The 15,444-nt window shown below is 37.5% G+C and overlaps 1 protein-coding gene across 1 annotated transcript in view; it reads left to right on the forward strand.

The window, feature by feature from the left end:
* Positions 1-1,011: 1,011 nt before the first annotated feature.
* The window catches only part of LOC144965111 (uncharacterized), a 72,865-nt gene continuing 58,432 nt past the window's right edge, over positions 1,012-15,444 (forward strand). Inside the window, exon 1 of the mRNA XM_078900048.1 lies at positions 1,012-1,708. The gene's annotated coding sequence lies outside the window, so the exon portion shown is untranslated. The remainder of the gene's footprint in view (positions 1,709-15,444) is intronic.

Below are 15,444 nucleotides of genomic sequence, written 5' to 3' on the forward strand. Positions count from 1 at the left end.
CCATGGTGGTAATGAATTCCATGAGATTTATCAATCGTCTTTTATGGTTTTCAAAAAGCATACTGGGGTTCATATTTTGGAATATAAAAAATCACAGTTTCTTTTGTTTGTTTGGGTCTTTTTTTGTTTGTTTGTTTATCTTGTTGGGGTTTTTTGTTTGTTTGTTTGTTTGTTTTTGTTTTATTTTTTTTTATTTTGTTTTCTTTTGTTTTGGGGGTTTGTTGTTTGTTTGTTTTTTTTTGGAGGGGGGGATTTTTTTCTGTTATTTTTTTTAATTGTTTGTTTGTTTGTTTGTTTAACTAAAAAAAATCAATGAAAAATATCTTCCATTTATTTTTAACTACTGACTCTTTCAATTGGAATCTCCCATACAATTCAAACAATCTTGTCAAATGTTATGACACTTCATCTGTTGGATTCTTTGTAATGATCATGTATTTTGAAACTAATATAGACTAAAATGCAGTTTTCACATTTATAGGCAAGCCAGGCGGGGATGCCATAAAAGTCGGGTCGTGGGTTCATCTCCGCGTCGCCGCAAGAGGTTTTATTCTTTATAGTCTTCTCGCACTTTTCTACTCATATCATTTCGTTTTATTAGCGTTAAACAGAAATAAAATAATAATTGATACAGCCTTATTAATATTCTTACAAATCTTTTCTGCTTTGAACTTTTGATCTAAATATAATACCTACTACATCCGAAACTCCGTCAAAATACGCCATTACCACAAAAACCTAAGCCGGGCGTTAGGTCTAACGCCTCCACCACTTTTTCCAACTGTTGCTGCTTTGATGATGACGCAGATTTGATGTTGTTGTTAATGCCACGGCCATCACCAACCCACCACCACGACCACCACCACTGTCTCCACTGCCCGCTTCAAGAGGGCGAGCGGGTGTGGGGGTGTGTGAGTGTGTTTGTATGTTTGCGTGCTTGCGTGTGTGTACGTGCATCTCTTGGGGTGAGTACCGGCCGATCTGTATAAAAACACTGGCACGAGAGATAACACGATGTTGATAGTAATATTGTCCGGTGCGCCGGTACTCTAAAGAAGACCACCGATAAACATCTAAAGGCCATCGTTGATGTCAACTTCTTTATACATTGTTGTATATCCCTTGTTAAAAAGTTGGAGTTTTTTTCTATGCTTGGAATACTAAATACTGTACAATTAAGCTAAGAACGTGTTCATCAATCAATAAGTTAACGACAAACTCTCTGACTTTTACTGCTGCAACCGTCAAATGAAAACAGGCAAACAACAACAGACTCTACAAAAGAAAAGACTATTCACATATTCTTAAAAACTGCAAAGTTTGAAGAAATTCAGAAAGCCATTTCAACAACTGGAATCCCTCATCAATGCACCATTCGTATAATAATAATAATAACAATAATAATAATAATAATAATAATAATAATAATAATAATAATAATAATAATAATAATAATAATAATAATACCATCGATCTACAATAGTGTTACTGTCTGAGCTTTTTATCTCCGTTCAGTGACAATTTCTTTCGAATGCTGACAAATTTCTGACATTTTGTTCCAATACATCGAAGTCTGAATTTGACGCCAAAACGATATAATTTCTTTTTTATTTGAATGGTTGGGCATGTGATCAACGTAGTTAAAGAAGCGACCCTGGTAAATGGTCTGACTCGTGGTTGTCGAGCAACCTCAAACATCAACAGCCAGGTAAGAAAATATAACATAATATCGTGTCTAAACCACCGTTTAAACTCTTTTCCATAGTCTCAATAATTTTGAATAAAAAAAGTAATGTTCTCGTAATCTACTTCACTAACTACATTATAACCTGTATCTTCACTTTCTGCACGACCGCTGATACTGTAGATTTTGGCAATCATCCCTCTTTTTCAAAAGGCAGCTCCATTCCATGCCGGTCCACTCTTTAACCATTTACCTGTCGTACTTTGGGAAAGCGAAGTCCCACGTTTGACAGTTTTTTGCCAAGATGGGGTTCATTTAAATCAATCGACATTTTAAGGACGAGTTTTCTGGCCAAATTTTTAAATACATGTTTTTTCCAGAGTGCGGCAGTTACCTATTAATGTTGTCCTCACAATTCTGTCTACTTCATAAGCTTTCGTCTTGCAGTCGTTTTCTTTTCATAGTTTAGTAAATTGTCTGCACGAAAAGCCACGAGATCATTCATTCTGACCCGACACCATTCTCCACATTGGTCTTCGATTATTTTGTATTTAATATGGCTTTAATCTCAAATGCCGAAGAATGTATGTAAAAGCATCCCATTCCCTGAATTTTTCATGTTTTTCTCAGTACATTCGGACACTCGGTTCTAAGAAAAAAATGCATAATGAAATCATCTAAACTAATTAAATCATCAAACGTCTCAATTATACGAGGATTCACTGAAAAGTCTTGCCTCCTCCTTCAAAATTTCTCAATGAATTGTTATACAAATTAAAAGTATAAAACAAGTGAAAGCTTATGCTCTCAGCTATACAATGTTGCCTATACGCGTATTTCTCACATAGTCACCGTCCCTGTCAACACTGGAGTGCAACCGATATAAGATTAGTTGTTACAACGCGTCTGCGAAAAATTCTGCGTCTTTTCCTCTGAAACTCCTTCTCACATTTGCTTCAATGTCGTCATTTTCGATGTAATGAGTTTCTTTCAAGTATTCTTTGAGTTTTGTGAAAAAGTCAAATGGGGCCAGAACTGACTCGAGAGTGGAGGATGCTGATTCTCCCGAAATCTGAGTCGAACCATAGCATCCTGAGTCCTACTTATGTGGGGCAGCGCGTTGTCATGGTGGAGAATAGCATTATTGTCCAGTCTAATGCGGAATAATGCGTCTGTAGCTTTCGAAGAGACTTCGCGTATCGGACAGAATTCACAATATTACTTTGTTCTAAACCACCATGTGAATGTTTCCTTGACAGTCCTAGAAAATGGTTAGCAACAAATTACAAACTGCAATTGAGTTATCGATTCTAACCTCTAGCTGATCTCGAGGAGGACATAGATGTAGAGTCACATTGGGCAAAGACCAAGGAAGTCTAAATAATAATTTGTCACGAGGTATTGGGTATAAAGAAATCGGAACATAAATAATGGATAAGTCCAATCACCTTGGACCTGATTGAGAACAGGAGAACAAGGAAGGACAAGTGAATGTCAGTCGAACAAGGGCTTTTAGACTGGATGCACAAGAGCAGTATCGAGCCACAACTAAGGAAGTCAAAAGATCTGTGAAGAAAGACACAGAAGCCTTTATGAACGGACTTGCAGAGAAAGCAGAAGCAGCAGTGACAGGAGGACACATGAGAATCCTTTATCAAACTACCAAGACACTTGATGGAAAATATGGGAAACCAGAGGTACCAGTCAAAGACAAATGTGCGAAAACTATTTTTTGGAAAAGAGGCTCAATCTAGGCGATGGAGAGAACATTGTCAACTGCCTTCTGAACTGACCACCACCAGAGAACCCGCCGGAAATTTTGCCTGCAATGAATGAGCTACCAATTATCTGTGATCCACCATCGATAGCAGAGATTGTTGGTGCCATTAACCAGATTAAAAGGGGGAAAGCTGATGAACCAGACCAGATTCCAACGTAAGCTCGAAAAGTTGATGCTGAAAGACATGCTGAGGCCCTTCACCCACTATCTGAGAGAATCTGGAATGACGGGATATTCCCAAAGGATTGGAAGGAAGGACATCTTGTCAAGCTTCCAGAGAAAGGGGACCTCAGTAATTGTAATGATTATCGAGGAATCACTCTTCCCTCTATCTCAGGAAAGGTTTTCGATCGTGTTATTCCAGGACCAGATGCAAGCAAAAACCACAATTATAAACAGCCTCTCGGAATCAATTGGTTTAAGAATTCAACCTGCAAAGTCAAAGGTCTTAAGGATATGTACGCGTGAAAGGGAGCTGATCAAAGTAAAAGATCAGGAACTTGAAGATACAGACACTTTCTGTCATCTCGGGAGTATAATTGACAAAGATGAAGGCACGGACGCAGAGGTGAAAGCACGGAAAGTAAAGGTACAGGCTGCATTCACATCTTTGAACAGAGTTTGGAGAACTACAGATACCTCCCTTCGACTAAAGCTAAGACTTTTCAACTCAAACGTGAAGTCTGTCCTACTGTATGGATGTAAAACTTGGAATGCATCACAGGCATGTATAATGAAGATACATTTTTGTGTAAACACGTGCATGCTTAAGCTACTCATAATAAGATGGATGGATAGAATTTAGAACGAAGAAGTATGGAAAAGAACACAGCAGAAACCAGTGGGAGAGGACATAGGAAGAAGACGATGGAGGTGGATTGGACACACCCTTAGAAACAATGACTCCACTATAACAAAGATAGTATTGAACTGGAACTCTCAGGGCAGAAGATTAAGGGGTAGACCACGGGAACATGGAGAAGAATTAAAGAAGCTGATAATCAGTGAAGTGATAAGACATGGAACGAGATAATAAAAAAAGACTTAGCTCAGGATCGAGAAGGATGGAAACTGTTTGTCTGTGGCCTATACCCTGACCCAGGGGGAAAGGCATTGATGATGATGATGATGATGATGATGATGATGATGATGATGATGATGATGATGATGATGATAATAATAATGCTTATGATGATGATGATGATGATGATGATGATGATGATGATGATGATGATGATGATGATGATGATGATGATGATGATGATGATGATGATGATGATGATGAACACGTTACAAGCGGGATCAGCAACTTTGAACTTTTTGGAACGTGGCGAATCCTTGTATCGAAATTCCAAGGATTGTTTTTTCTTTTCTTAGTCATAATGATGCCCCTATGACTCGTCCCCAGTAACCTATCACATTCAGTCTGGTAGCGGGTCAAAAGTTCTTCAGAAATAGAATTGTTCTATTGGCTTTCATTTCATGCGTCAACATACGAGAACCCAACGTGCAAACAGTTTTTTGTTTTTTTTTGTTGTTTTTTTTTGTTTTTTTTTTTTTTTTGGGGGGGGGGGGGGGGGATGGTAGTTTTTCAAAAAATAATTGTATTGTTTTGTTATTATTTTTGGGTTGCTTTTTTTTGTTTTTGCTTTTTTTTTTGGTGGAGTAATTTGGGGGGGGGGAGTAATCTTTTTTTTTTTTTGGGGGGGGGGGGGATTGTTTTGTTTTGTTTTGTTTTGTTTTGTTTTGTTGGGGGGGGGGGTTGTAGCCAAAAACAGTGTTTACTGTTTCCATAGAAATTTCAATGGCCTTTGCACTATCTCACTGATCAATGCTTTGTAAATCATTTCATTTACTCTCACATGATGCTGAGCTCCTGTCACACTGATGGGTCGACCACTGTGGAATTGATCTTCTAATCCACCTTCTCACATTTAGAGAAGCATCTCATTTTAGACATTTTTTAGACATTCTCTAGATCTAGATATTTATTTATGATACCTCCTCGGCGCGTAAAAAAGTCAATAACCGCACGTTGCATCAAAACAATTTCCTTATTTTAGGGAACTTTCGCCGAAATTCATTAATGACTATGGGTAGTGGTCTGGCAAATTGCTCACGGATGTGACAAAGGAAGTGCTTGTTACTTGTCACTTTTAAAAGTGATGTAATTAGCAAAACTTTGTCAAAATATCATGACCTAGAGAATCTATCTATCTATCTATCTATCTACATATATATATATATATATATATATATATATATATATATATATATTTCATGTATAAATTGGATCAACTCCTACAATATTGTTTCGAGCGAGCATTCGCTCTCATCATATATTTGGTTTATTGTTTGTAGATCTTCATAACACCAAATGCAATGCATATTATTATAGTTCTTCACCTAACAAGGTTACGGCCCCCTTACCTACTACGAATAGTAATAGCCCGCCCTTTCCTATCCTCGATCCTGGACTGGTCAGTCAAGATTTGGCAATAACAAAATTCGGACTGCCTGTCTGAGTCAGTCCAACCTGTCAGAAATGTTTTTGATATACAGTCACCAGTGAACCAAACACTGCAGTGCACGAGTCGGTATTTACATCAACATGACATAGAGAGTTAACTCACGACAGCGACAAGGTCATTAGAACAGATATTGTAAGACATAAAGAACGTTTTACGCAATCGATGACAGGTTGATGAACGTGTCTGATCTTGAACAAAAATAATGTGACAGCTTCCAAAATAAAATGTACAGATGCTTAACATTTTTGGTAGTTTTCATATTGATTCCTGTTCAATACTGCGAGCACGTCTGCGAGAGTATATATATATATATATATATATATATATATATATATATATATATATATATATATATATATATATATATATATATATATATATATAGTTACCAATTCATATCACACAAGCAAGCTTCGCGAGGGTAAAGTGAAATGAAAAAATAAGGCAAAATCCCCCGTAGCGTGTAAAAATCGGTTTATTATGCACACCCACACCCGTGCCCCCATCCCCACCCCTACCCCGCCTTAATTCTTTGAATTTAATTTAGAAATAAACTGACAAATCGACTTTTTTTAGGGAAAAAATAATTTGGATTAATGATTAACATAAATATCTATTAACCAGTAAACTGAAGTACTCTGGATAGACACGCATTAAAAACAATTGGTCAGAAAACTTGTCCTTTAAATATTGTTTGGTTTAAATGACCCTCATCTTGATCTTGGCAAAACCTGCGAAGTCCCAGGTTTGAGAGTTTTTTGCCAAGATGAGGGTCATTTAAATCGATCGCTATTTTAAAACGAGTTTTCTGGCCAAATGTTTATATAATTGAGTTTCGTAATTGAGCTTTTATATAGCGCAATATCCACTAAACGTCCTCAAAGCGCTTTACAAGGAGTCCCTGGCCAACAGCAACATTTAACATTTAGGACGGGACATGACGCCTGTTCGGCGGCATTACATTTTTTTTTCGAACAGCTGTTAACGGCCAGGTATTCATTTCACACCCGAGTACGATGGGAGAATGTGAGTAAAGAGCCTTTTCCAAGGACTCAACAATGTGTCGAGCGAGGATCGAACCCAGGATCTGCCGATCCGTTACCCGAGTGTCATACCACAAGACTACACATCTTTTTAATTCGTGTCGTTCCAGAATACGGCACTTTACTGGCTAATGGGAGTGGAATTTTCTAAAACGTCACTAAATGTGTTAAATACACTTGACGTTTAGACTTTTTAAAAAACATCTAGCTTTGATTTAAATTGTAATCAATGAGAGGAAAAGTCAACAAAGCAACCCTGAAGATGATCTGACCCCGTACATCATATTATTGTCCTCGACTATGTTAAATTAAAATGGCATTGTTAATATTTTATGGAAAACTTATATTCAGATATTAGTTGAAAACTGTTGATATTGGTAGAAAAATAAGAAGATCATGAACGGCGTGGGAAGTCGTTTTTTTTCTGTGATCGCATAATCGTGGTAGTAGGCTGTATCTATAGCTTGCCTTTTTTACATTATTTGGTGGGATTAGTTCCGGATGTCACAAGATGAAAGATGTATGTTTTCGATGAAGACAGTTCAACTTAAGTCAAATGAATGCGTCCCATTGTTGCACGAACAGTCGAGACGTATTAAATTGGATCAGGGAAGTATAAATGTGCTCGATCAGTTGCTTTTTTTCCATTTTGTTGAACTTCAGAAATGAGGGTAAGCTCTCCTTCAATTAACATTTAGTTAGTGACGTCGTGGGGTAACGTCCTTCCCATCATGATTTCATTTGATTGGTCCTGAAGACAACTTACTGCGCAAAATGATGCGGAAATGGTGTGGAAATTACTAACAAAATGAAATGGAACAATCATACCGCAATGGTGATATCAAAGGCCAATAGAGTAAGTGCGTTTGTTTACCGTGATCTGAGAGGCCTTCCAAATAACATCCTTTCCACGGCTACAAAAACATTCGTGCGACCAATCTTATATTATGCAAGTATTGTCTGGGACCTGTATCTCAAATAAAATTAACTCATCGGAAGAAAGTGGCAGGGCGATTTTCCAACGAAATCTCACCTTAAATAAGTGGCTCATCGCGGGGCCTTGACAATCTTGAGATCCGGCGAAAACGAGCCAAATTATGCACCTTCTGTAAAACCTATCATAAAAGAATTGAAGTCCACTTTCCAGAAACAAATCACATGTATCTGCTGATCAACGAGAAGAGATGCGTATCAAATGACGATTCCCATGTCAAGACCAAACACCCGCCTCAATTTATTCTACCTAACTTCTATTAGTGAAATCTTCTACCACTTGATGCAGCGGAATCTGCCAGCCCTGAGCTTTTCGTCGTTTTGTGATATGCCAACGTTCAATTCAAAGTGTAGCAATGAGTTGTATATTTACAGAACAAAATAAATTCCCGCTTCACAAGTCATGTCTTTCTGATGGTCTACTCTTTTTTTACACTATGGCCAAATCTTTATTAAGAGGTTAAGACGAAAGTAGGTCTAGTCTTTTTTTTTAAGTTATTCTTTGCACGGTATAAAATGTTAATTCAAGTGCAAACTCATTCAGTCACCAGTCAGTGTGGAGTGATTTCCTCAACATTTGATCGATAACATTCGATAACCTACTTTCGTGCAATAATAGATAGCCTAGATGTGTCACAGATTGCGAGTAGCGAAGATGGATCGATTAACAAACAAAACAAACAGAAAAAATGCTGGCACAGTTTCTATTAGTTAAAAAAAAATCAACAGTCGTAAACTGTTGAGTAACCAGATGAGAGTTTTCGTTAAGGATGACATATTGATACTTATTTGGTCGAGATACACGACCTGGGTCCGTTTTCATGAACACGGACTAGATTTAGTTATTTACTAGTCTAGTTAATGACTTTCTAGTCTTAAGCCTGAGCAAAGTAAGGGACTAAAATCGGATTTCATGAACGCTTTCTAGTCTCTGACTAGCCGGTCTCTTGCCTAGAAGTGGGCGTTGTAAGGACGGTGACTAATTCGGCTATTTTGTGCTGGTTACATCAGAGTCTCTAGTACAAGATGGCAGGTAAGATACCAGCCTTATTACTTTCAACGCAAAAGATTACCAAAGAGGAAAATAGCAACACATCTGGTATAGATATTATTTCGTTCCTTTTCGTATTTTAACTTACTGTTGCCATGGTGAATCAAATCACGTGATATTTAATGTAAACTGATAGACTACAGTGATGTCCATGTCAATTCTATATTTAGACCAATGAAGGTTTCGTTGTAACACAAACAAATCGCACCAAAAAAAAACATTTGTTCTGATGAATTACATTATTTCAGTCAGTTACAATGCCAGCAGATTAACTTAAGTCTCCACTATACTTTCTAATCATTTTCTTTCTTGTTGTTCTTTGACGTAAACCCTTTGATTCTAGTCTCCGTTCACTCGCAACTCGCGAGCCGATTAGATTGTTCTTTTTTAGTTTTTACTCCCTAAAATAAGTACTTTCGACGATCTGCACTTACCTTATAGTTTTTTTAAACCAGTGTCAATAGCAACAGGACACGTTTTGCCTCTCTCATTCGTAACCAACGTATTGTCCTTCCAAATCGAAGCTCTCTCAATCTAAAAATAGCTGCTATCTTGTCAACGTTATGGTGTATCCTAGTAACTAGTCTCAGACTAAGGTTGAAATTCTTCATCAGCAAATGACTAAAACTTGGCCAAACTTAGTCCAAAGGTGTCGTGATTTTAGTCTGGGACTTGCTTAGTCAGCTCACATGAAATCCGATTTTTTCAAGTCCTCGACTAAAGTCACATATAGTCAGAGACTATGTGCTAGTCCGCGTTCAGGAAAACGGATCCAGGGTGCCAGATGGCCAGAGTTCGTCGTGGCCTAGTTCAGCTTCAAAAGTGGCCATACAGAACCTCGTGTGCAAAACACTATTATTTCTCTGACTCCTGAAAAAGTAATCGGTTTTGATAAACAAAAAACCGACTTAACTCGAAAAAAAACCGAAAAAACCCACGAATTTAAGACTCGTTCTTCAAATATCAGTCGATTAAACTGGCCCGCATTTTACTATCAAACCTGGTACTTCATGGATGGGTATTTGAAAGGCGATCAAAAATTTAAACACTTGTTGTTGGGTTTGTTTTTTTTTCATAGTATGTCAGTATTGAATTATCATTCATCTTGTCATTAACTCATCAGTCAGGTACATCATAAGCTCCACTATATTGATGACCATGGCGTCAATCTGGAAAGACTAAATTGTCGGATCAGACAATGTAAAGAAACGTGAAATTAAATTTTAAAATATCAGGATTAGTTTAATTAAGTATTTTAATGTTTTAAAAAAGCTAAATTCACTCTTCACTCAGTAAAGGCATTTATATTAAATCAAATTTAAAATTTAACTTTAAAATTTAAATACACGCAGCAGCTTAAGTCGTAAGGAGATAAGTCACAGCTGTGATGACGTATTCGGGATTAACCGATTTTAGAACAAAGGTTTTTGGCTTGACGCTGCACCGACTGGCTTATTTTAGATGATAAGAACAAACAGTCGTGTGAAAAAGGTGTACAACTTGAAGTGAATTTGAAGGAATTGTTTAGGTGGACATAAGGCGATTTGTTGAAATTATTGCAGCAGAAACTGGGATAATGAATAAGAAGGTAGAAAGTCGCCTCAGATGGTTAAAACGAAGATGGCTCTGCAGAATCCTGAAACTTTGTTGGCAACAGTATATTATCAATGAAGAACTCTCAAGGCGCACAAGAATGAAAAACATCATGGATGAAGTCAAGCACAGACGATGGAAATTGTTGGGTCACGTCCTGATAATGAAAAAGTCCAGACTGCCTTACACAGTACTAAGATGGTCCCCATCGGGAAAGAGAAAGAGAGGCAGACCATTTGGTACCTGGATGAGGACAGTTGAAGAGAGATGTAAGAGGCTGGACAGATATGGAATGAGCTGAGTTGGCTGGCCCAGGACAGAGATGCCTGGAAGAACTTTGTTGGCGCCTTATGTTCCACCAAGGACCCAAGAGGATAAGTTAACTGGCTGCATAATTTTCATAATTTAATTAGGTTAATCTGATGGTTGGCTACAGGGTAGTAAAGATTAACATCTTATGTGTACTCTTCCTATGTCCTTCAATCTGACTCCCGCCGTTGAGTAAGTTTGGAAATAACTAAATTCTTATATCAAGTTAGTGTGGCTGAACAACTTCAGAAGCTTAGGGAAACTTGAAAACAAAATGATGAAGGGATCCAAACATACAACTTAAACCGATCAAACAACAATTGTTAAAGTATATTACTGCAGGAAGCTTTTAGAATCCCATGAAACCTTATAAGAGAGAGAATAAAACTGACTTTTTATATTAAAATGTTAAGATTCTATTCTCATAAAAAACGAACAATTTGAGAGAAAGGGTATACAATCATACAAAAGTGTAAGAAATCATAGTTTTTATCGTATAGCTGGCAGCACTATTGCAGTTTGTTCAAGGTTTTGGCACCAACTGATACTATTCAGATGACCTAAATTGGAACACTCTTGCATCGTTAAAAAAACAGTAACTTCGCTTGCAGTTGACACCATGCTCCAGACTTCATACGTCATAATATCAAAGCCCTTTACACGTCAATTATCTGAATGGTATTTGACATCGATCGGCACTCCCCATCGTAGTGAATTATCAATTATCAAGTAGAGGACCTAGATGCCGGAAGTAATTGTCCTACTTCCTGGTATTGTACGAGTGACAAATGACAATCACTGAGTGACGTGTTGCTGCACCTGCTTGTCTTGTTTTGGAGTAGTTAGTAATTATACCACAGTCACGGTTACTGTGTCATAACATGCTGCCAGTTTTTATATACGACCAGCGAGGGCATGGTCAAATCGGTATATTGCTTTGAGTTGTGAATGAACACATGTTCGTCGATTTCTTTTTATCTACAATCCCGAGACCAAAAAAGACATCCGATTTCTTGACATCTGCGAGGAAATAATAAACAATGTGCCTGCATAAACACTCCTGTGCAATAATAAAACACTTTACAATGTAAGACTTTGTGAAGACAGGGGCACTTAACGATATTGATGCTATGTGTGTATGCAAAATACCCATAACATCCGCCAGCCGGATATAACTTACCAACACACAAAACTATGTGTAACCTTGTAGTCTGATTGATATAATTTAGTGAGAATTAATCATTAAAATTGCTGTCTAAAACATTAACAAAGCGCTGGGTGGCGTAATTTTGTTCCTTCTTTTTGAAGTAAAAGATGCCTGTGGAAAATTAAAATGTTGTTTCTTCATTGTACGGAAGAATACACCTTCTGATTGAAGTCGCAATGCATTCCCAGGGAGACAAACATATGGCCTTAACCTCAGGGTCATGATATTATAACATCATAACGTCAGATAATCTTGCATCAACAGCTACAAGATTACACATGACAGCAAGTGATGTAGAATATTTATGTCGGATTACGGGCCACATCTAGCTCAATTGTTCGTGTCTATTTTGTCAATGATTCGTGTAAGAACAGAAGGAAGGCATAGGATGACCAGTTGTTTGATTTGTTTTGCCCAAAAATAATGTCGTCGACGCTCTTCGTATGGGCATAAAAAACGGGGGAGAATACAGTAATTGAGCTAGATCATCCCCTAAAATCATAATAATAATAATGCTGAAAACTTATATAGCGTTTTAACTCCGAGACACCAGACTCTAAGCGCTTAAATTACAAATTACTTTGGCTGAAACATACTCATTCACACAGACACACACACATACACACACACACACACACAATACGACACAACACGAACCAGACACCCATCTTGTTTCTCATATAATCTACTAAAATCGAAACAGATATGTTTTAAACCAACGTTTAAAAATAGACAATGATTCTTTTTCACGAATGCTCTGTGGTGAGGCGTTCCAAACAGAGGGTCCGAAATGAGAAAGGGGTCTCATTCCAGCATTTTTGCGTATTCGAGGGACAACGTATTTGGTGGAATCACTGGCCGAACGTAAGAAGCGGGGTTTTGAATATCTTTCAATTAGTTCCGAATGGTAGGAAGGGGCAGTACTTTCAAGACAACGATACACTAAAACACAAGCTTTGAATTTAATCCTTTTCTCAACAGGCAGCCAATGCAGGTCATGAAGCAGAGGTCTGGCAGAATCGCACCTACGCTACATGAATAATAGTCTGGCAGCGCTGTTTTGGACAATCTGAAGACGTCTCAGATTATATTGCAACGCCAAACAACAGAGAATTATAATAAGCCAATTTTGATAGTACGAGGGACACAACCAGATATGAACCGTCTAATTGAATCAATCTTTTTTACTTGGAAAAAGAGGGATCTAACCAAATTATTAACCTAGTGCTCCATCAACAGTCCAGAGTCTCAGAATGTACCAAGGTTTTTCACTTTGTCAACAATTTGAATAGAAGTATCCCCCAGCTTCAAATCTGTTTCAATTTCCACTTCCGATTCCCCACATACAGCACCTCCGTCTTATCATCATTCAGTTTCACTCTGTTCTCATTCATCCATTTCTTAACACTTTGGATACAATTCTTACAAAAGGCTAATACTTCTTGTAAATTTATCGTATTGGAGACGTAGTACAATTGCGTATCATCAGCGTATTGATGGTAAGACAGACCGAAACCTCTGATGATTTTAGACAGAGGACAAACATCAATGCCTTTTTTTAGCATGGCAGTATTACTGGGTCGAAATCACAACTTTTAGTTGGAGACGACAGAATGCAGTCACGTAAGTCAGCTCAGTGATCTTCGAATAATTTGTAAATGAATCACCATGAAACTTGCCAAATGTTTGGATAAATTCAGATGAGAGTTCTTTCCTGATGGTATCCTTTTTCTTTAAAATATTGACCAAAGCGAGTTGGTAGATCTGCACGATCGATTAACGATGGGAGAGTTGCTTGCGACTGTTGTCGCAGCATGGCCTTGGTCTCGAACGTCCGACGTTTTTCAGGCTGTCTTCATAGTATTTCTTTTTGGTCCTGAAATTGACAGCTTTCGCGTCATTTCTGGCCGCGATGTACAGTTTCTTATCAACAGCGTATCAATAATTGACTCGTGGAGACCATTTGCATCATTTTTACTTTTAACGTTATGTTCAAGGTCTTATTTAAAAATGTTCAAGTCTACATTCTTCATATTACGAAATGTTATAATCTTTCTTACTTCGTGCTTCATTGGAAATAAAACACAAAACACAATTAAATGGTGGTCCGAGATTAATGTATCAATATTCAAGACAAGTGAAGTGAGAGAATGTTCACTGTCTGTAATGACATGATCTATTGTTACCCATGGTTGTTTGTAGGACCGCTTACAAGTTGAATAGAGTGGTTTGTAAGCTCCCGAAATAATTTGGATTCATTTTTGTTTCCGAAATAATCGATGTTAAAATCACCCATAAAAAGATTGTGCTTTTCATTTATGAATTGAATGGACAAAAATTCACCGAACTCTGATAAGAAATCAATTGTTGATATTTTGTTTTGTTGGCTTGGTGGTGGGCGGTAAATACAATGAAACTACTTTTTAAAATTATTTTCATGAATGGCAAATCCAGCGTACTTAAAGCTTCTAAAATCATCATGGTGGAATGATATCTTATCAAAGAGTGACAAGTTGTAAATGATTGCAATTCCACCACCTTTCCTCCCAATGCGTGGAAATGATTTAACACTAAAGCCTTCGGGTGTAATTGCTTTTAGAACTGGATCATCATGTCAATGGTTAAGCCATGTTTCCAAGATGACAAAATATAGTCATTTTGTGATCTTCAATTTTGTCGATTATTTCTTGAGTTTTATTACGGCACGATCTAACATTTAGTAATCCGATTGTTGTATTCGTATGATCACTACGTACAGGTTGTTGTTGTTGTTGTTGTTGTTGTTGTTGTTGCTCGAAACGGCGCTGTTGCTGCGATTTGTTATCACGGTGGTTGTTCATTTCATACTGTCTGTCACAGACAGTATTGACACCTGACAAAGAACGTTGAGGAGTATTAATTGGATTCAACAGTCTGATGTCACGTAGCCAAGCAAAGGCGGCCAAAGAAAAACAAAGAAAACCGGTAATTTTTATTCTTCGTGCTGACTTTTCATGTCTTGTGATCAGAATGTGTAAAAGTCAAAAACATGATCAGATTTATAATGGTTTTTTTTCCTCTGGATACGCTTTTATGCTCGTCGGAGAAATATTTCATAAGGGCGGCCGCCATTGTTTTGATAGTTTAGAGCCAGTTACTAAGTTACCATGCATCATTACGAGGGAAGTGACGTAACGACTGTTGAAGCGTATTGAAGAGATTAGATTGGATGGGGGACGAGTGTTTATTAATTTAAGTGAGGATTGAGGTCGTA

The sequence above is a fragment of the Berghia stephanieae genome, chromosome 2 (assembly GCF_034508935.2).
Source record: "Berghia stephanieae isolate SIO BIC M18660-M18661 chromosome 2, UCSD_Bste_1.3, whole genome shotgun sequence".
Taxonomy (NCBI): Eukaryota; Metazoa; Mollusca; class Gastropoda; order Nudibranchia; family Aeolidiidae; genus Berghia; species Berghia stephanieae.